Source organism: Coffea arabica, chromosome 11e, assembly GCF_036785885.1.
Source record: "Coffea arabica cultivar ET-39 chromosome 11e, Coffea Arabica ET-39 HiFi, whole genome shotgun sequence".
Taxonomy (NCBI): domain Eukaryota; kingdom Viridiplantae; phylum Streptophyta; class Magnoliopsida; order Gentianales; family Rubiaceae; genus Coffea; species Coffea arabica.
Genome location: NC_092331.1, coordinates 41,292,575 through 41,312,321, shown reverse-complemented (window position 1 = coordinate 41,312,321; position 19,747 = coordinate 41,292,575). Strand labels below are relative to the sequence as shown.

General features: G+C 39.4%; 16 non-coding genes across 16 annotated transcripts; all 16 read right to left on the bottom strand.

Annotated features, from left to right (window-relative positions):
- Nucleotides 1-921: 921 nt before the first annotated feature.
- On the bottom strand, nt 922-1,040 carry LOC140030381 (5S ribosomal RNA). Its single transcript, XR_011834295.1, has one exon. It is a non-coding gene; the product is annotated as a 5S ribosomal RNA (ribosomal RNA).
- Nucleotides 1,041-2,162: 1,122 nt separating this feature from the next.
- On the bottom strand, nt 2,163-2,281 carry LOC140030380 (5S ribosomal RNA). Its single transcript, XR_011834294.1, has one exon. It is a non-coding gene; the product is annotated as a 5S ribosomal RNA (ribosomal RNA).
- A 1,122-nt stretch (nt 2,282-3,403) lies between these two features.
- On the bottom strand, nt 3,404-3,522 carry LOC140030379 (5S ribosomal RNA). The gene has a single exon (XR_011834293.1). It is a non-coding gene; the product is annotated as a 5S ribosomal RNA (ribosomal RNA).
- Nucleotides 3,523-4,636: 1,114 nt separating this feature from the next.
- On the bottom strand, nt 4,637-4,755 carry LOC140028963 (5S ribosomal RNA). The gene has a single exon (XR_011832868.1). It is a non-coding gene; the product is annotated as a 5S ribosomal RNA (ribosomal RNA).
- A 1,134-nt stretch (nt 4,756-5,889) lies between these two features.
- Nucleotides 5,890-6,008, bottom strand: LOC140028961 (5S ribosomal RNA). The gene has a single exon (XR_011832866.1). It is a non-coding gene; the product is annotated as a 5S ribosomal RNA (ribosomal RNA).
- A 1,135-nt stretch (nt 6,009-7,143) lies between these two features.
- On the bottom strand, nt 7,144-7,262 carry LOC140030378 (5S ribosomal RNA). The gene has a single exon (XR_011834292.1). It is a non-coding gene; the product is annotated as a 5S ribosomal RNA (ribosomal RNA).
- A 1,114-nt stretch (nt 7,263-8,376) lies between these two features.
- Nucleotides 8,377-8,495, bottom strand: LOC140028960 (5S ribosomal RNA). The gene has a single exon (XR_011832865.1). It is a non-coding gene; the product is annotated as a 5S ribosomal RNA (ribosomal RNA).
- Nucleotides 8,496-9,630: 1,135 nt separating this feature from the next.
- Nucleotides 9,631-9,749, bottom strand: LOC140030377 (5S ribosomal RNA). Its single transcript, XR_011834291.1, has one exon. It is a non-coding gene; the product is annotated as a 5S ribosomal RNA (ribosomal RNA).
- A 1,125-nt stretch (nt 9,750-10,874) lies between these two features.
- LOC140030376 (5S ribosomal RNA) lies at nt 10,875-10,993 on the bottom strand. Its single transcript, XR_011834290.1, has one exon. It is a non-coding gene; the product is annotated as a 5S ribosomal RNA (ribosomal RNA).
- Nucleotides 10,994-12,118: 1,125 nt separating this feature from the next.
- Nucleotides 12,119-12,237, bottom strand: LOC140028959 (5S ribosomal RNA). The gene has a single exon (XR_011832864.1). It is a non-coding gene; the product is annotated as a 5S ribosomal RNA (ribosomal RNA).
- A 1,122-nt stretch (nt 12,238-13,359) lies between these two features.
- Nucleotides 13,360-13,478, bottom strand: LOC140030375 (5S ribosomal RNA). The gene has a single exon (XR_011834289.1). It is a non-coding gene; the product is annotated as a 5S ribosomal RNA (ribosomal RNA).
- A 1,122-nt stretch (nt 13,479-14,600) lies between these two features.
- LOC140030374 (5S ribosomal RNA) lies at nt 14,601-14,719 on the bottom strand. Its single transcript, XR_011834288.1, has one exon. It is a non-coding gene; the product is annotated as a 5S ribosomal RNA (ribosomal RNA).
- Nucleotides 14,720-15,833: 1,114 nt separating this feature from the next.
- On the bottom strand, nt 15,834-15,952 carry LOC140028958 (5S ribosomal RNA). The gene has a single exon (XR_011832863.1). It is a non-coding gene; the product is annotated as a 5S ribosomal RNA (ribosomal RNA).
- A 1,122-nt stretch (nt 15,953-17,074) lies between these two features.
- On the bottom strand, nt 17,075-17,193 carry LOC140028957 (5S ribosomal RNA). The gene has a single exon (XR_011832862.1). It is a non-coding gene; the product is annotated as a 5S ribosomal RNA (ribosomal RNA).
- Nucleotides 17,194-18,328: 1,135 nt separating this feature from the next.
- On the bottom strand, nt 18,329-18,447 carry LOC140028956 (5S ribosomal RNA). The gene has a single exon (XR_011832861.1). It is a non-coding gene; the product is annotated as a 5S ribosomal RNA (ribosomal RNA).
- Nucleotides 18,448-19,582: 1,135 nt separating this feature from the next.
- On the bottom strand, nt 19,583-19,701 carry LOC140030373 (5S ribosomal RNA). Its single transcript, XR_011834287.1, has one exon. It is a non-coding gene; the product is annotated as a 5S ribosomal RNA (ribosomal RNA).
- Nucleotides 19,702-19,747: the final 46 nt, after the last annotated feature.

The following is a 19,747-nucleotide window of genomic DNA, read 5'->3' as shown; positions in this document are numbered from 1 at the left end:
GCAGTTAGGGGTGGCAATTCGGGTCCAAATCAGGTTGGCGGGTCGGGTTCGGGTCAACAGACCCGCCAGAAAATCTGTTGACCCGAACCCCGACCCGCCAACCCGTGACGGGTCAGGTATGCTGACCCGAAACCGAAAATTTCAGGTTTACGGGGCGGCGGGTCGACCCGAAATGACCCGAAACTTAATTTTAATTTATTAATTTATCACTGTAATTTCTAATAAAATCAATTTCTCACAAAACTAATTACATAATCAAGTAATAAAAATTTAAATAAATGATTCCAAATCAAATCTAAAATAAATTAAACACCGTAAAAGTGTTTTATCCCAAGCAAAATATAAAATAAATTAAAACAATACAAAAGTGAAAAATAATATAATATATTATTTGTCCAAGTATAATAATTTCAACTTCACACAAATTAAATAAATTCGTTTAGGATTAAGTAATTAATGCCTTTGAAAAAAAGAATAACTTAGTTTAGTTAGATAAAATTATTTTTATGTTTATTAAATTATTTTTAATTCGTAAACGGGTCATATCGGGTCATATCAGGTCACCACGGGTTGACCCGAAATCGACCGGTTTTCTTTTCGGGTTCATCGGGTCCAACCCGATTCTGACCCGAATTCCCGAAACCTCAACCCAAACCCATTAATTTCGTGTTAGGTTCGTGTCGTGTTTTCAGGTCGTGTCGAAAATTGCCACCCCTAGTTGCGGTGATACATTTGCGCCGACAAATTTGAGCGACGATCCGGGCTTTGATCGAGCCGTACCGTTCCTGATTTGTCTCGCGCCTTCAGATCCTCCTTCACGCTTCGACAAGAAGCAAAATATTAAGCAATCGTTCCGACGGAGCTAAATTACTACAGGATAAAGAACGAATAGGAAATTTGGATTTCGAAACAAAAAAGAAAGGGGTGCAACACGAGGACTTCCCAGGGGGTCACCCATCCTAGTACTACTCTCGCCCAAGCACGCTTAACTTCGGAGTTCTGATGGGATCCGGTGCATTAATGCTGGTATGATCGCACCCGCCATGTTCCTTTCGCTTTATTCTTTTAAACTACCCCGTCCTGCGAAGCAGTGTGGCTTTTCTAGACCGAAATTCATTTTAAGCGTCAATTCAAGCATTTTCCTCTTATCCTTTTATTTATTTACTTTATATTTTTTTTTGTTATTGATTTGCACCCTGTTTTTTTCCCTCATCCCGCAACTCTAAATTATCATGAAATCAATCCTTCACGCTTGCAGTTAGGGGTGGCAATTCGGGTCCAAATCAGGTTGGCGGGTCGGGTTCGGGTCAACAGACCCGCCAGAAAATCTGTTGACCCGAACCCCGACCCGCCAACCCGTGACGGGTCAGGTATGCTGACCCGAACCCGAAAATTTCAGGTTTACGGGGCGGCGGGTCGACCCGAAATGACCCGAAACTTAATTTTAATTTATTAATTTATCACTGTAATTTCTAATAAAATCAATTTCTCACAAAACTAATTACATAATCAAGTAATAAAAATTTAAATAAATGATTCCAAATCAAATCTAAAATAAATTAAACACCGTAAAAGTGTTTTATCCCAAGCAAAATATAAAATAAATTAAAACAATACAAAAGTGAAAAATAATATAATATATTATTTGTCCAAGTATAATAATTTCAACTTCACACAAATTAAATAAATTCGTTTAGGATTAAGTAATTAATGCCTTTGAAAAAAAGAATAACTTAGTTTAGTTAGATAAAATTATTTTTATGTTTATTAAATTATTTTTAATTCGTAAACGGGTCATATCGGGTCATATCAGGTCACCACGGGTTGGCCCGAAATCGACCGGTTTTCTTTTCGGGTTCATCGGGTCCAACCCGATTCTGACCCGAATTCCCGAAACCTCAACCCAAACCCATTAATTTCGTGTTAGGTTCGTGTCGTGTCGAAAATTGCCACCCCTAGTTGCGGTGATACATTTGCGCCGACAAATTTGAGCGACGATCCGGGCTTTGATCGAGCCGTACCGTTCCTGATTTGTCTCGCGCCTTCAGATCCTCCTTCACGCTTCGACAAGAAGCAAAATATTAAGCAATCGTTCCGACGGAGCTAAATTACTACAGGATAAAGAACGAATAGGAAATTTGGATTTCGAAACAAAAAAGAAAGGGGTGCAACACGAGGACTTCCCAGGGGGTCACCCATCCTAGTACTACTCTCGCCCAAGCACGCTTAACTTCGGAGTTCTGATGGGATCCGGTGCATTAATGCTGGTATGATCGCACCCGCCATGTTCCTTTCGCTTTATTCTTTTAAACTACACCGTCCTGCGAAGCAGTGTGGCTTTTCTAGACCGAAATTCATTTTAAGCGTCAATTCAAGCATTTTCCTCTTATCCTTTTATTTATTTACTTTATATTTTTTTTTGTTATTGATTTGCACCCTGTTTTTTTCCCTCATCCCGCAACTCTAAATTATCATGAAATCAATCCTTCACGCTTGCAGTTAGGGGTGGCAATTCGGGTCCAAATCAGGTTGGCGGGTCGGGTTCGGGTCAACAGACCCGCCAGAAAATCTGTTGACCCGAACCCCGACCCGCCAACCCGTGACGGGTCAGGTATGCTGACCCGAACCCGAAAATTTCAGGTTTACGGGGCGGCGGGTCGACCCGAAATGACCCGAAACTTAATTTTAATTTATTAATTTATCACTGTAATTTCTAATAAAATCAATTTCTCACAAAACTAATTACATAATCAAGTAATAAAAATTTAAATAAATGATTCCAAATCAAATCTAAAATAAATTAAACACCGTAAAAGTGTTTTATCCCAAGCAAAATATAAAATAAATTAAAACAATACAAAAGTGAAAAATAATATAATATATTATTTGTCCAAGTATAATAATTTCAACTTCACACAAATTAAATAAATTCGTTTAGGATTAAGTAATTAATGCCTTTGAAAAAAAGAATAACTTAGTTTAGTTAGATAAAATTATTTTTATGTTTATTAAATTATTTTTAATTCGTAAACGGGTCATATCGGGTCATATCAGGTCACCACGGGTTGGCCCGAAATCGACCGGTTTTCTTTTCGGGTTCATCGGGTCCAACCCGATTCTGACCCGAATTCCCGAAACCTCAACCCAAACCCATTAATTTCGTGTTAGGTTCGTGTCGTGTCGAAAATTGCCACCCCTAGTTGCGGTGATACATTTGCGCCGACAAATTTGAGCGACGATCCGGGCTTTGATCGAGCCGTACCGTTCCTGATTTGTCTCGCGCCTTCAGATCCTCCTTCACGCTTTGACAAGAAGCAAAATATTAAGCAATCGTTCCGACGGAGCTAAATTACTACAGGATAAAGAACGAATAGGAAATTTGGATTTCGAAACAAAAAAGAAAGGGGTGCAACACGAGGACTTCCCAGGGGGTCACCCATCCTAGTACTACTCTCGCCCAAGCACGCTTAACTTCGGAGTTCTGATGGGATCCGGTGCATTAATGCTGGTATGATCGCACCCGCCATGTTCCTTTCGCTTTATTCTTTTAAACTACCCCGTCCTGCGAAGCAGTGTGGCTTTTCTAGACCGAAATTCATTTTAAGCGTCAATTCAAGCATTTTCCTCTTATCCTTTTATTTATTTACTTTATATTTTTTTTTGTTATTGATTTGCACCCTGTTTTTTTCCCTCATCCCGCAACTCTAAATTATCATGAAATCAATCCTTCACGCTTGCAGTTAGGGGTGGCAATTCGGGTCCAAATCAGGTTGGCGGGTCGGGTTCGGGTCAACAGACCCGCCAGAAAATCTGTTGACCCGAACCCCGACCCGCCAACCCGTGACGGGTCAGGTATGCTGACCCGAACCCGAAAATTTCAGGTTTACGGGGCGGCGGGTCGACCCGAAATGACCCGAAACTTAATTTTAATTTATTAATTTATCACTGTAATTTCTAATAAAATCAATTTCTCACAAAACTAATTACATAATCAAGTAATAAAAATTTAAATAAATGATTCCAAATCAAATCTAAAATAAATTAAACACCGTAAAAGTGTTTTATCCCAAGCAAAATATAAAATAAATTAAAACAATACAAAAGTGAAAAATAATATAATATATTATTTGTCCAAGTATAATAATTTCAACTTCACACAAATTAAATAAATTCGTTTAGGATTAAGTAATTAATGCCTTTGAAAAAAAGAATAACTTAGTTTAGTTAGATAAAATTATTTTTATGTTTATTAAATTATTTTTAATTCGTAAACGGGTCATATCAGGTCACCACGGGTTGACCCGAAATCGACCGGTTTTCTTTTCGGGTTCATTGGGTCCAACCCGAATTCCCGAAACCTCAACCCAAACCCATTAATTTCGTGTTAGGTTCGTGTCGTGTTTTCAGGTCGTGTCGAAAATTGCCACCCCTAGTTGCGGTGATACATTTGCGCCGACAAATTTGAGCGACGATCCGGGCTTTGATCGAGCCGTACCGTTCCTGATTTGTCTCGCGCCTTCAGATCCTCCTTCACGCTTCGACAAGAAGCAAAATATTAAGCAATCGTTCCGACGGAGCTAAATTACTACAGGATAAAGAACGAATAGGAAATTTGGATTTCGAAACAAAAAAGAGAGGGGTGCAACACGAGGACTTCCCAGGGGGTCACCCATCCTAGTACTACTCTCGCCCAAGCACGCTTAACTTCGGAGTTCTGATGGGATCCGGTGCATTAGTGCTGGTATGATCGCACCCGCCATGTTCCTTTCGCTTTATTCTTTTAAACTACCCCGTCCTGCGAAGCAGTGTGGCTTTTCTAGACCGAAATTCATTTTAAGCGTCAATTCAAGCATTTTCCTCTTATCCTTTTATTTATTTACTTTATATTTTTTTTGTTATTGATTTGCACCCTGTTTTTTTCCCTCATCCCGCAACTCTAAATTATCATGAAATCAATCCTTCACGCTTGCAGTTAGGGGTGGCAATTCGGGTCCAAATCAGGTTGGCGGGTCGGGTTCGGGTCAACAGACCCGCCAGAAAATCTGTTGACCCGAACCCCGACCCGCCAACCCGTGACGGGTCAGGTATGCTGACCCGAACCCGAAAATTTCAGGTTTACGGGGCGGCGGGTCGACCCGAAATGACCCGAAACTTAATTTTAATTTATTAATTTATCACTGTAATTTCTAATAAAATCAATTTCTCACAAAACTAATTACATAATCAAGTAATAAAAATTTAAATAAATGATTCCAAATCAAATCTAAAATAAATTAAACACCGTAAAAGTGTTTTATCCCAAGCAAAATATAAAATAAATTAAAACAATACAAAAGTGAAAAATAATATAATATATTATTTGTCCAAGTATAATAATTTCAACTTCACACAAATTAAATAAATTCGTTTAGGATTAAGTAATTAATGCCTTTGAAAAAAAGAATAACTTAGTTTAGTTAGATAAAATTATTTTTATGTTTATTAAATTATTTTTAATTCGTAAACGGGTCATATCGGGTCATATCAGGTCACCACGGGTTGACCCGAAATCGACCGGTTTTCTTTTCGGGTTCATCGGGTCCAACCCGATTCTGACCCGAATTCCCGAAACCTCAACCCAAACCCATTAATTTCGTGTTAGGTTCGTGTCGTGTTTTCAGGTCGTGTCGAAAATTGCCACCCCTAGTTGCGGTGATACATTTGCGCCGACAAATTTGAGCGACGATCCGGGCTTTGATCGAGCCGTACCGTTCCTGATTTGTCTCGCGCCTTCAGATCCTCCTTCACGCTTCGACAAGAAGCAAAATATTAAGCAATCGTTCCGACGGAGCTAAATTACTACAGGATAAAGAACGAATAGGAAATTTGGATTTCGAAACAAAAAAGAGAGGGGTGCAACACGAGGACTTCCCAGGGGGTCACCCATCCTAGTACTACTCTCGCCCAAGCACGCTTAACTTCGGAGTTCTGATGGGATCCGGTGCATTAGTGCTGGTATGATCGCACCCGCCATGTTCCTTTCGCTTTATTCTTTTAAACTACCCCGTCCTGCGAAGCAGTGTGGCTTTTCTAGACCGAAATTCATTTTAAGCGTCAATTCAAGCATTTTCCTCTTATCCTTTTATTTATTTACTTTATATTTTTTTTTGTTATTGATTTGCACCCTGTTTTTTTCCCTCATCCCGCAACTCTAAATTATCATGAAATCAATCCTTCACGCTTGCAGTTAGGGGTGGCAATTCGGGTCCAAATCAGGTTGGCGGGTCGGGTTCGGGTCAACAGACCCGCCAGAAAATCTGTTGACCCGAACCCCGACCCGCCAACCCGTGACGGGTCAGGTATGCTGACCCGAAACCGAAAATTTCAGGTTTACGGGGCGGCGGGTCGACCCGAAATGACCCGAAACTTAATTTTAATTTATTAATTTATCACTGTAATTTCTAATAAAATCAATTTCTCACAAAACTAATTACATAATCAAGTAATAAAAATTTAAATAAATGATTCCAAATCAAATCTAAAATAAATTAAACACCGTAAAAGTGTTTTATCCCAAGCAAAATATAAAATAAATTAAAACAATACAAAAGTGAAAAATAATATAATATATTATTTGTCCAAGTATAATAATTTCAACTTCACACAAATTAAATAAATTCGTTTAGGATTAAGTAATTAATGCCTTTGAAAAAAAGAATAACTTAGTTTAGTTAGATAAAATTATTTTTATGTTTATTAAATTATTTTTAATTCGTAAACGGGTCATATCGGGTCATATCAGGTCACCACGGGTTGACCCGAAATCGACCGGTTTTCTTTTCGGGTTCATCGGGTCCAACCCGATTCTGACCCGAATTCCCGAAACCTCAACCCAAACCCATTAATTTCGTGTTAGGTTCGTGTCGTGTTTTCAGGTCGTGTCGAAAATTGCCACCCCTAGTTGCGGTGATACATTTGCGCCGACAAATTTGAGCGACGATCCGGGCTTTGATCGAGCCGTACCGTTCCTGATTTGTCTCGCGCCTTCAGATCCTCCTTCACGCTTCGACAAGAAGCAAAATATTAAGCAATCGTTCCGACGGAGCTAAATTACTACAGGATAAAGAACGAATAGGAAATTTGGATTTCGAAACAAAAAAGAAAGGGGTGCAACACGAGGACTTCCCAGGGGGTCACCCATCCTAGTACTACTCTCGCCCAAGCACGCTTAACTTCGGAGTTCTGATGGGATCCGGTGCATTAATGCTGGTATGATCGCACCCGCCATGTTCCTTTCGCTTTATTCTTTTAAACTACCCCGTCCTGCGAAGCAGTGTGGCTTTTCTAGACCGAAATTCATTTTAAGCGTCAATTCAAGCATTTTCCTCTTATCCTTTTATTTATTTACTTTATATTTTTTTTTGTTATTGATTTGCACCCTGTTTTTTTCCCTCATCCCGCAACTCTAAATTATCATGAAATCAATCCTTCACGCTTGCAGTTAGGGGTGGCAATTCGGGTCCAAATCAGGTTGGCGGGTCGGGTTCGGGTCAACAGACCCGCCAGAAAATCTGTTGACCCGAACCCCGACCCGCCAACCCGTGACGGGTCAGGTATGCTGACCCGAAACCGAAAATTTCAGGTTTACGGGGCGGCGGGTCGACCCGAAATGACCCGAAACTTAATTTTAATTTATTAATTTATCACTGTAATTTCTAATAAAATCAATTTCTCACAAAACTAATTACATAATCAAGTAATAAAAATTTAAATAAATGATTCCAAATCAAATCTAAAATAAATTAAACACCGTAAAAGTGTTTTATCCCAAGCAAAATATAAAATAAATTAAAACAATGCAAAAGTGAAAAATAATATAATATATTATTTGTCCAAGTATAATAATTTCAACTTCACACAAATTAAATAAATTCGTTTAGGATTAAGTAATTAATGCCTTTGAAAAAAAGAATAACTTAGTTTAGTTAGATAAAATTATTTTTATGTTTATTAAATTATTTTTAATTCGTAAACGGGTCATATCAGGTCACCACGGGTTGACCAGAAATCGACCGGTTTTCTTTTCGGGTTCATTGGGTCCAACCCGAATTCCCGAAACCTCAACCCAAACCCATTAATTTCGTGTTAGGTTCGTGTCGTGTTTTCAGGTCGTGTCGAAAATTGCCACCCCTAGTTGCGGTGATACATTTGCGCCGACAAATTTGAGCGACGATCCGGGCTTTGATCGAGCCGTACCGTTCCTGATTTGTCTCGCGCCTTCAGATCCTCCTTCACGCTTCGACAAGAAGCAAAATATTAAGCAATCGTTCCGACGGAGCTAAATCACTACAGGATAAAGAACGAATAGGAAATTTGGATTTCGAAACAAAAAAGAGAGGGGTGCAACACGAGGACTTCCCAGGGGGTCACCCATCCTAGTACTACTCTCGCCCAAGCACGCTTAACTTCGGAGTTCTGATGGGATCCGGTGCATTAGTGCTGGTATGATCGCACCCGCCATGTTCCTTTCGCTTTATTCTTTTAAACTACCCCGTCCTGCGAAGCAGTGTGGCTTTTCTAGACCGAAATTCATTTTAAGCGTCAATTCAAGCATTTTCCTCTTATCCTTTTATTTATTTACTTTATATTTTTTTTTGTTATTGATTTGCACCCTGTTTTTTTCCCTCATCCCGCAACTCTAAATTATCATGAAATCAATCCTTCACGCTTGCAGTTAGGGGTGGCAATTCGGGTCCAAATCAGGTTGGCGGGTCGGGTTCGGGTCAACAGACCCGCCAGAAAATCTGTTGACCCGAACCCCGACCCGCCAACCCGTGACGGGTCAGGTATGCTGACCCGAAACCGAAAATTTCAGGTTTACGGGGCGGCGGGTCGACCCGAAATGACCCGAAACTTAATTTTAATTTATTAATTTATCACTGTAATTTCTAATAAAATCAATTTCTCACAAAACTAATTACATAATCAAGTAATAAAAATTTAAATAAATGATTCCAAATCAAATCTAAAATAAATTAAACACCGTAAAAGTGTTTTATCCCAAGCAAAATATAAAATAAATTAAAACAATACAAAAGTGAAAAATAATATAATATATTATTTGTCCAAGTATAATAATTTCAACTTCACACAAATTAAATAAATTCGTTTAGGATTAAGTAATTAATGCCTTTGAAAAAAAGAATAACTTAGTTTAGTTAGATAAAATTATTTTTATGTTTATTAAATTATTTTTAATTCGTAAACGGGTCATATCGGGTCATATCAGGTCACCACGGGTTGACCCGAAATCGACCGGTTTTCTTTTCGGGTTCATCGGGTCCAACCCGATTCTGACCCGAATTCCCGAAACCTCAACCCAAACCCATTAATTTCGTGTTAGGTTCGTGTCGTGTTTTCAGGTCGTGTCGAAAATTGCCACCCCTAGTTGCGGTGATACATTTGCGCCGACAAATTTGAGCGACGATCCGGGCTTTGATCGAGCCGTACCGTTCCTGATTTGTCTCGCGCCTTCAGATCCTCCTTCACGCTTCGACAAGAAGCAAAATATTAAGCAATCGTTCCGACGGAGCTAAATTACTACAGGATAAAGAACGAATAGGAAATTTGGATTTCGAAACAAAAAAGAAAGGGGTGCAACACGAGGACTTCCCAGGGGGTCACCCATCCTAGTACTACTCTCGCCCAAGCACGCTTAACTTCGGAGTTCTGATGGGATCCGGTGCATTAATGCTGGTATGATCGCACCCGCCATGTTCCTTTCGCTTTATTCTTTTAAACTACCCCGTCCTGCGAAGCAGTGTGGCTTTTCTAGACCGAAATTCATTTTAAGCGTCAATTCAAGCATTTTCCTCTTATCCTTTTATTTATTTACTTTATATTTTTTTTTGTTATTGATTTGCACCCTGTTTTTTTCCCTCATCCCGCAACTCTAAATTATCATGAAATCAATCCTTCACGCTTGCAGTTAGGGGTGGCAATTCGGGTCCAAATCAGGTTGGCGGGTCGGGTTCGGGTCAACAGACCCGCCAGAAAATCTGTTGACCCGAACCCCGACCCGCCAACCCGTGACGGGTCAGGTATGCTGACCCGAAACCGAAAATTTCAGGTTTACGGGGCGGCGGGTCGACCCGAAATGACCCGAAACTTAATTTTAATTTATTAATTTATCACTGTAATTTCTAATAAAATCAATTTCTCACAAAACTAATTACATAATCAAGTAATAAAAATTTAAATAAATGATTCCAAATCAAATCTAAAATAAATTAAACACCGTAAAAGTGTTTTATCCCAAGCAAAATATAAAATAAATTAAAACAATGCAAAAGTGAAAAATAATATAATATATTATTTGTCCAAGTATAATAATTTCAACTTCACACAAATTAAATAAATTCGTTTAGGATTAAGTAATTAATGCCTTTGAAAAAAAGAATAACTTAGTTTAGTTAGATAAAATTATTTTTATGTTTATTAAATTATTTTTAATTCGTAAACGGGTCATATCAGGTCACCACGGGTTGACCCGAAATCGACCGGTTTTCTTTTCGGGTTCATCGGGTCCAACCCGATTCTGACCCGAATTCCCGAAACCTCAACCCAAACCCATTAATTTCGTGTTAGGTTCGTGTCGTGTTTTCAGGTCGTGTCGAAAATTGCCACCCCTAGTTGCGGTGATACATTTGCGCCGACAAATTTGAGCGACGATCCGGGCTTTGATCGAGCCGTACCGTTCCTGATTTGTCTCGCGCCTTCAGATCCTCCTTCACGCTTCGACAAGAAGCAAAATATTAAGCAATCGTTCCGACGGAGCTAAATTACTACAGGATAAAGAACGAATAGGAAATTTGGATTTCGAAACAAAAAAGAAAGGGGTGCAACACGAGGACTTCCCAGGGGGTCACCCATCCTAGTACTACTCTCGCCCAAGCACGCTTAACTTCGGAGTTCTGATGGGATCCGGTGCATTAATGCTGGTATGATCGCACCCGCCATGTTCCTTTCGCTTTATTCTTTTAAACTACCCCGTCCTGCGAAGCAGTGTGGCTTTTCTAGACCGAAATTCATTTTAAGCGTCAATTCAAGCATTTTCCTCTTATCCTTTTATTTATTTACTTTATATTTTTTTTTGTTATTGATTTGCACCCTGTGTTTTTCCCTCATCCCGCAACTCTAAATTATCATGAAATCAATCCTTCACGCTTGCAGTTAGGGGTGGCAATTCGGGTCCAAATCAGGTTGGCGGGTCGGGTTCGGGTCAACAGACCCGCCAGAAAATCTGTTGACCCGAACCCCGACCCGCCAACCCGTGACGGGTCAGGTATGCTGACCCGAACCCGAAAATTTCAGGTTTACGGGGCGGCGGGTCGACCCGAAATGACCCGAAACTTAATTTTAATTTATTAATTTATCACTGTAATTTCTAATAAAATCAATTTCTCACAAAACTAATTACATAATCAAGTAATAAAAATTTAAATAAATGATTCCAAATCAAATCTAAAATAAATTAAACACCGTAAAAGTGTTTTATCCCAAGCAAAATATAAAATAAATTAAAACAATGCAAAAGTGAAAAATAATATAATATATTATTTGTCCAAGTATAATAATTTCAACTTCACACAAATTAAATAAATTCGTTTAGGATTAAGTAATTAATGCCTTTGAAAAAAAGAATAACTTAGTTTAGTTAGATAAAATTATTTTTATGTTTATTAAATTATTTTTAATTCGTAAACGGGTCATATCAGGTCACCACGGGTTGACCCGAAATCGACCGGTTTTCTTTTCGGGTTCATCGGGTCCAACCCGATTCTGACCCGAATTCCCGAAACCTCAACCCAAACCCATTAATTTCGTGTTAGGTTCGTGTCGTGTTTTCAGGTCGTGTCGAAAATTGCCACCCCTAGTTGCGGTGATACATTTGCGCCGACAAATTTGAGCGACGATCCGGGCTTTGATCGAGCCGTACCGTTCCTGATTTGTCTCGCGCCTTCAGATCCTCCTTCACGCTTCGACAAGAAGCAAAATATTAAGCAATCGTTCCGACGGAGCTAAATTACTACAGGATAAAGAACGAATAGGAAATTTGGATTTCGAAACAAAAAAGAGAGGGGTGCAACACGAGGACTTCCCAGGGGGTCACCCATCCTAGTACTACTCTCGCCCAAGCACGCTTAACTTCGGAGTTCTGATGGGATCCGGTGCATTAGTGCTGGTATGATCGCACCCGCCATGTTCCTTTCGCGTTATTCTTTTAAACTACCCCGTCCTGCGAAGCAGTGTGGCTTTTCTAGACCGAAATTCATTTTAAGCGTCAATTCAAGCATTTTCCTCTTATCCTTTTATTTATTTACTTTATATTTTTTTTTGTTATTGATTTGCACCCTGTTTTTTTCCCTCATCCCGCAACTCTAAATTATCATGAAATCAATCCTTCACGCTTGCAGTTAGGGGTGGCAATTCGGGTCCAAATCAGGTTGGCGGGTCGGGTTCGGGTCAACAGACCCGCCAGAAAATCTGTTGACCCGAACCCCGACCCGCCAACCCGTGACGGGTCAGGTATGCTGACCCGAACCCGAAAATTTCAGGTTTACGGGGCGGCGGGTCGACCCGAAATGACCCGAAACTTAATTTTAATTTATTAATTTATCACTGTAATTTCTAATAAAATCAATTTCTCACAAAACTAATTACATAATCAAGTAATAAAAATTTAAATAAATGATTCCAAATCAAATCTAAAATAAATTAAACACCGTAAAAGTGTTTTATCCCAAGCAAAATATAAAATAAATTAAAACAATACAAAAGTGAAAAATAATATAATATATTATTTGTCCAAGTATAATAATTTCAACTTCACACAAATTAAATAAATTCGTTTAGGATTAAGTAATTAATGCCTTTGAAAAAAAGAATAACTTAGTTTAGTTAGATAAAATTATTTTTATGTTTATTAAATTATTTTTAATTCGTAAACGGGTCATATCGGGTCATATCAGGTCACCACGGGTTGGCCCGAAATCGACCGGTTTTCTTTTCGGGTTCATCGGGTCCAACCCGATTCTGACCCGAATTCCCGAAACCTCAACCCAAACCCATTAATTTCGTGTTAGGTTCGTGTCGTGTCGAAAATTGCCACCCCTAGTTGCGGTGATACATTTGCGCCGACAAATTTGAGCGACGATCCGGGCTTTGATCGAGCCGTACCGTTCCTGATTTGTCTCGCGCCTTCAGATCCTCCTTCACGCTTTGACAAGAAGCAAAATATTAAGCAATCGTTCCGACGGAGCTAAATTACTACAGGATAAAGAACGAATAGGAAATTTGGATTTCGAAACAAAAAAGAAAGGGGTGCAACACGAGGACTTCCCAGGGGGTCACCCATCCTAGTACTACTCTCGCCCAAGCACGCTTAACTTCGGAGTTCTGATGGGATCCGGTGCATTAATGCTGGTATGATCGCACCCGCCATGTTCCTTTCGCTTTATTCTTTTAAACTACCCCGTCCTGCGAAGCAGTGTGGCTTTTCTAGACCGAAATTCATTTTAAGCGTCAATTCAAGCATTTTCCTCTTATCCTTTTATTTATTTACTTTATATTTTTTTTTGTTATGGATTTGCACCCTGTTTTTTTCCCTCATCCCGCAACTCTAAATTATCATGAAATCAATCCTTCACGCTTGCAGTTAGGGGTGGCAATTCGGGTCCAAATCAGGTTGGCGGGTCGGGTTCGGGTCAACAGACCCGCCAGAAAATCTGTTGACCCGAACCCCGACCCGCCAACCCGTGACGGGTCAGGTATGCTGACCCGAACCCGAAAATTTCAGGTTTACGGGGCGGCGGGTCGACCCGAAATGACCCGAAACTTAATTTTAATTTATTAATTTATCACTGTAATTTCTAATAAAATCAATTTCTCACAAAACTAATTACATAATCAAGTAATAAAAATTTAAATAAATGATTCCAAATCAAATCTAAAATAAATTAAACACCGTAAAAGTGTTTTATCCCAAGCAAAATATAAAATAAATTAAAACAATACAAAAGTGAAAAATAATATAATATATTATTTGTCCAAGTATAATAATTTCAACTTCACACAAATTAAATAAATTCGTTTAGGATTAAGTAATTAATGCCTTTGAAAAAAAGAATAACTTAGTTTAGTTAGATAAAATTATTTTTATGTTTATTAAATTATTTTTAATTCGTAAACGGGTCATATCGGGTCATATCAGGTCACCACGGGTTGGCCCGAAATCGACCGGTTTTCTTTTCGGGTTCATCGGGTCCAACCCGATTCTGACCCGAATTCCCGAAACCTCAACCCAAACCCATTAATTTCGTGTTAGGTTCGTGTCGTGTCGAAAATTGCCACCCCTAGTTGCGGTGATACATTTGCGCCGACAAATTTGAGCGACGATCCGGGCTTTGATCGAGCCGTACCGTTCCTGATTTGTCTCGCGCCTTCAGATCCTCCTTCACGCTTTGACAAGAAGCAAAATATTAAGCAATCGTTCCGACGGAGCTAAATTACTACAGGATAAAGAACGAATAGGAAATTTGGATTTCGAAACAAAAAAGAAAGGGGTGCAACACGAGGACTTCCCAGGGGGTCACCCATCCTAGTACTACTCTCGCCCAAGCACGCTTAACTTCGGAGTTCTGATGGGATCCGGTGCATTAATGCTGGTATGATCGCACCCGCCATGTTCCTTTCGCTTTATTCTTTTAAACTACCCCGTCCTGCGAAGCAGTGTGGCTTTTCTAGACCGAAATTCATTTTAAGCGTCAATTCAAGCATTTTCCTCTTATCCTTTTATTTATTTACTTTATATTTTTTTTTGTTATTGATTTGCACCCTGTTTTTTTCCCTCATCCCGCAACTCTAAATTATCATGAAATCAATCCTTCACGCTTGCAGTTAGGGGTGGCAATTCGGGTCCAAATCAGGTTGGCGGGTCGGGTTCGGGTCAACAGACCCGCCAGAAAATCTGTTGACCCGAACCCCGACCCGCCAACCCGTGACGGGTCAGGTATGCTGACCCGAAACCGAAAATTTCAGGTTTACGGGGCGGCGGGTCGACCCGAAATGACCCGAAACTTAATTTTAATTTATTAATTTATCACTGTAATTTCTAATAAAATCAATTTCTCACAAAACTAATTACATAATCAAGTAATAAAAATTTAAATAAATGATTCCAAATCAAATCTAAAATAAATTAAACACCGTAAAAGTGTTTTATCCCAAGCAAAATATAAAATAAATTAAAACAATGCAAAAGTGAAAAATAATATAATATATTATTTGTCCAAGTATAATAATTTCAACTTCACACAAATTAAATAAATTCGTTTAGGATTAAGTAATTAATGCCTTTGAAAAAAAGAATAACTTAGTTTAGTTAGATAAAATTATTTTTATGTTTATTAAATTATTTTTAATTCGTAAACGGGTCATATCAGGTCACCACGGGTTGACCAGAAATCGACCGGTTTTCTTTTCGGGTTCATTGGGTCCAACCCGAATTCCCGAAACCTCAACCCAAACCCATTAATTTCGTGTTAGGTTCGTGTCGTGTTTTCAGGTCGTGTCGAAAATTGCCACCCCTAGTTGCGGTGATACATTTGCGCCGACAAATTTGAGCGACGATCCGGGCTTTGATCGAGCCGTACCGTTCCTGATTTGTCTCGCGCCTTCAGATCCTCCTTCACGCTTCGACAAGAAGCAAAATATTAAGCAATCGTTCCGACGGAGCTAAATCACTACAGGATAAAGAACGAATAGGAAATTTGGATTTCGAAACAAAAAAGAGAGGGGTGCAACACGAGGACTTCCCAGGGGGTCACCCATCCTAGTACTACTCTCGCCCAAGCACGCTTAACTTCGGAGTTCTGATGGGATCCGGTGCATTAGTGCTGGTATGATCGCACCCGCCATGTTCCTTTCGCTTTATTCTTTTAAACTACCCCGTCCTGCGAAGCAGTGTGGCTTTTCTAGACCGAAATTCATTTTAAGCGTCAATTCAAGCATTTTCCTCTTATCCTTTTATTTATTTACTTTATATTTTTTTTTGTTATTGATTTGCACCCTGTTTTTTTCCCTCATCCCGCAACTCTAAATTATCATGAAATCAATCCTTCACGCTTGCAGTTAGGGGTGGCAATTCGGGTCCAAATCAGGTTGGCGGGTCGGGTTCGGGTCAACAGACCCGCCAGAAAATCTGTTGACCCGAACCCCGACCCGCCAACCCGTGACGGGTCAGGTATGCTGACCCGAACCCGAAAATTTCAGGTTTACGGGGCGGCGGGTCGACCCGAAATGACCCGAAACTTAATTTTAATTTATTAATTTATCACTGTAATTTCTAATAAAATCAATTTCTCACAAAACTAATTACATAATCAAGTAATAAAAATTTAAATAAATGATTCCAAATCAAATCTAAAATAAATTAAACACCGTAAAAGTGTTTTATCCCAAGCAAAATATAAAATAAATTAAAACAATACAAAAGTGAAAAATAATATAATATATTATTTGTCCAAGTATAATAATTTCAACTTCACACAAATTAAATAAATTCGTTTAGGATTAAGTAATTAATGCCTTTGAAAAAAAGAATAACTTAGTTTAGTTAGATAAAATTATTTTTATGTTTATTAAATTATTTTTAATTCGTAAACGGGTCATATCGGGTCATATCAGGTCACCACGGGTTGGCCCGAAATCGACCGGTTTTCTTTTCGGGTTCATCGGGTCCAACCCGATTCTGACCCGAATTCCCGAAACCTCAACCCAAACCCATTAATTTCGTGTTAGGTTCGTGTCGTGTCGAAAATTGCCACCCCTAGTTGCGGTGATACATTTGCGCCGACAAATTTGAGCGACGATCCGGGCTTTGATCGAGCCGTACCGTTCCTGATTTGTCTCGCGCCTTCAGATCCTCCTTCACGCTTCGACAAGAAGCAAAATATTAAGCAATCGTTCCGACGGAGCTAAATTACTACAGGATAAAGAACGAATAGGAAATTTGGATTTCGAAACAAAAAAGAGAGGGGTGCAACACGAGGACTTCCCAGGGGGTCACCCATCCTAGTACTACTCTCGCCCAAGCACGCTTAACTTCGGAGTTCTGATGGGATCCGGTGCATTAGTGCTGGTATGATCGCACCCGCCATGTTCCTTTCGCTTTATTCTTTTAAACTACCCCGTCCTGCGAAGCAGTGTGGCTTTTCTAGACCGAAATTCATTTTAAGCGTCAATTCAAGCATTTTCCTCTTATCCTTTTATTTATTTACTTTATATTTTTTTTTGTTATTGATTTGCACCCTGTTTTTTTCCCTCATCCCGCAACTCTAAATTATCATGAAATCAATCCTTCACGCTTGCAGTTAGGGGTGGCAATTCGGGTCCAAATCAGGTTGGCGGGTCGGGTTCGGGTCAACAGACCCGCCAGAAAATCTGTTGACCCGAACCCCGACCCGCCAACCCGTGACGGGTCAGGTATGCTGACCCGAACCCGAAAATTTCAGGTTTACGGGGCGGCGGGTCGACCCGAAATGACCCGAAACTTAATTTTAATTTATTAATTTATCACTGTAATTTCTAATAAAATCAATTTCTCACAAAACTAATTACATAATCAAGTAATAAAAATTTAAATAAATGATTCCAAATCAAATCTAAAATAAATTAAACACCGTAAAAGTGTTTTATCCCAAGCAAAATATAAAATAAATTAAAACAATACAAAAGTGAAAAATAATATAATATATTATTTGTCCAAGTATAATAATTTCAACTTCACACAAATTAAATAAATTCGTTTAGGATTAAGTAATTAATGCCTTTGAAAAAAAGAATAACTTAGTTTAGTTAGATAAAATCATTTTTATGTTTATTAAATTATTTTTAATTCGTAAACGGGTCATATCGGGTCATATCAGGTCACCACGGGTTGACCCGAAATCGACCGGTTTTCTTTTCGGGTTCATCGGGTCCAACCCGATTCTGACCCGAATTCCCGAAACCTCAACCCAAACCCATTAATTTCGTGTTAGGTTCGTGTCGTGTTTTCAGGTCGTGTCGAAAATTGCCACCCCTAGTTGCGGTGATACATTTGCGCCGACAAATTTGAGCGACGATCCGGGCTTTGATCGAGCCGTACCGTTCCTGATTTGTCTCGCGCCTTCAGATCCTCCTTCACGCTTCGACAAGAAGCAAAATATTAAGCAATCGTTCCGACGGAGCTAAATTACTACAGGATAAAGAACGAATAGGAAATTTGGATTTCGAAACAAAAAAGAGAGGGGTGCAACACGAGGACTTCCCAGGGGGTCACCCATCCTAGTACTACTCTCGCCCAAGCACGCTTAACTTCGGAGTTCTGATGGGATCCGGTGCATTAGTGCTGGTATGATCGCACCCGCCATGTTCCTTTCGCTTTATTCTTTTAAACTACCCCGTCCTGCGAAGCAGTGTGGCTTTTCTAGACCGAAATTCATTTTAAGCGTCAATTCAAGCATTTTCCTCTTATCCTTTTATTTATTTACTTTATATTTTTTTTTGTTATTGATTTGCACCCTGTTTTTTTCCCTCATCCCGCAACTCTAAATTATCATGAAATCAATCCTTCACGTTTGCAGTTAGGGGTGGCAATTCGGGTCCAAATCAGGTTGGCGGGTCGGGTTCGGGTCAACAGACCCGCCAGAAAATCTGTTGACCCGAACCCCGACCCGCCAACCCGTGACGGGTCAGGTATGCTGACCCGAAACCGAAAATTTCAGGTTTACGGGGCGGCGGGTCGACCCGAAATGACCCGAAACTTAATTTTAATTTATTAATTTATCACTGTAATTTCTAATAAAATCAATTTCTCACAAAACTAATTACATAATCAAGTAATAAAAATTTAAATAAATGATTCCAAATCAAATCTAAAATAAATTAAACACCGTAAAAGTGTTTTATCCCAAGCAAAATATAAAATAAATTAAAACAATACAAAAGTGAAAAATAATATAATATATTATTTGTCCAAGTATAATAATTTCAACTTCACACAAATTAAATAAATTTGTTTAGGATTAAGTAATTAATGCCTTTGAAAAAAAGAATAACTTAGTTTAGTTAGATAAAATTATTTTTATGTTTATTAAATTATTTTTAATTCGTAAACGGGTCATATCGGGTCATATCAGGTCACCACGGGTTGACCCGAAATCGACCGGTTTTCTTTTCGGGTTCATCGGGTCCAACCCGATTCTGACCCGAATTCCCGAAACCTCAACCCAAACCCATTAATTTCGTGTTAGGTTCGTGTCGTGTTTTCAGGTCGTGTCGAAAATTGCCACCCCTAGTTGCGGTGATACATTTGCGCCGACAAATTTGAGCGACGATCCGGGCTTTGATCGAGCCGTACCGTTCCTGATTTGTCTCGCGCCTTCAGATCCTCCTTCACGCTTCGACAAGAAGCAAAATATTAAGCAATCGTTCCGACGGAGCTAAATTACTACAGGATAAAGAACGAATAGGAAATTTGGATTTCGAAACAAAAAAGAAAGGGGTGCAACACGAGGACTTCCCAGGGGGTCACCCATCCTAGTACTACTCTCGCCCAAGCACGCTTAACTTCGGAGTTCTGATGGGATCCGGTGCATTAATGCTGGTATGATCGCACCCGCCATGTTCCTTTCGCTTTATTCTTTTAAACTACCCCGTCCTGCGA